This window comes from Cebus imitator, unplaced genomic scaffold (genome assembly GCF_001604975.1).
Source record: "Cebus imitator isolate Cc_AM_T3 unplaced genomic scaffold, Cebus_imitator-1.0 Scaffold20, whole genome shotgun sequence".
Taxonomy (NCBI): domain Eukaryota; kingdom Metazoa; phylum Chordata; class Mammalia; order Primates; family Cebidae; genus Cebus; species Cebus imitator.
In genome coordinates, this window is record NW_016107335.1 from 10,807,666 (window position 1) to 10,809,207 (window position 1,542).

Sequence of the window (1,542 nt, forward strand, 5' to 3'; positions counted from 1 at the left end):
TTCTAGATTTATCTTGCCTTTCTCGTTCTCTGTATCAGTTCTCAGAATGTGCATTTGAACAGATTTTGGACTTTGCTTGTTCTGCTTCCTTGGCCTGAAAGCCTTCCTCCCCACCAGTTAGCTCTAGTAGTTTAATCTCTACTGTTGATCACTGGTCCTTGAGGGGTGTTTAGACCTCCTTCCTCCAGGCTGGACGGCATTCTCAGTCCCTTATTCTCTTCCCAAATTGAGTCAGTGTCCCTCCTGTGGCTCACCAATTAATTGTAACCTACCACATTCTGTCACTTGCGTGTGTTCCCTCGACTGTAAGCTCCTGCAAGGAAGTGTTTCGTTATCATTTTAAGTGCCAGTATACGGAAGAGCATCATTAAATGCTATAGCAAGCTTGTGATCACTTTTACATAGAGCAGACAGTAGAATATAGCACTTACCCCAAGTCAGATTCTAAATATTTTTAAATATTACCTCATTTAATCCTAACGACCTTTTAATCTCTATCTTCTAGATGATAAAACTGAAAGATTAAGTAACTTGCGCAAGGTCACAGCGGGTAAGGGCTGAGCTAGTATTCCAGTTCAGACACAGATGTTTTCTTATGTTGACTGACTTCAGATTCCCGCTTTTCCTCCTTCCATGGTGTCTAGGCACAAAATTTACCCTCACAGATGTGTTCTGCTGTGCTGGAAACTGGAGGCAGGCCAAGCCAAGCTTAGAAGCAAAATTCAGAACAGGCTGGGCACGGTGGCTCACACCTGCAATGCCAGCACTTTGGGAGGCTAAGGAGGATCACTTGAGCCCAGGAGTTCAAGACCAACCTGGGCAAAATAGCAAGACTCCATCTCTTAAAAAAAAATTAGCTAGGTATAGTGGTACGTGCATTCATGTGCACACACACACACACACACACACACACACAAACACACACCAGACAAAAGCCCTCAGAGCAGGGGGTTGGTTCGTTGCCAACATTCCCAAAGGGTTTCTCGTGCTGGTTCACACGACACCTCCCCCTGATTTCTCAGTTGTGAGCTATTTCTTTCTCATAGCTTTGGCCACCAACCCCTTCAGAAGTGGCTCCTAAAAACTTTCAGGGGATTTAGAAAATGACCCCAAAGCTCTGCTCAGTTCGTTAATCACCTTTCTATTCACTGCTATGAATATAGTTGTAAATATTTAAAAAATTCATTCTGAATACATGCATTCATTTACCTGTTTTTAAAAGTCAAACTTGTTGAGAATGGGTTTTATAGTTTATAATTTTATATATTTTAGAATTTATATATTGCTTTTGTAATTAAAGAAAACCCTAAGTTCCTGATTTTAAACAAACAGGGAAAAGTCTGATATTTTGGCATGGCCAATTTGGAGTGTGGAATCAACTCTGGCATCTAATCCTAACTGTTATTTAAATGTGAGTATCATATTTTTTTGTGTTTGGAAAAGATGTTTTAAATGATTTATTTAGAATAAGTATATGCTTAGAATTTTGTATCCAGAATTCTAAGCAAACGCTTCCAGTGTTTTTTTTTTTTTTTTTTTTTT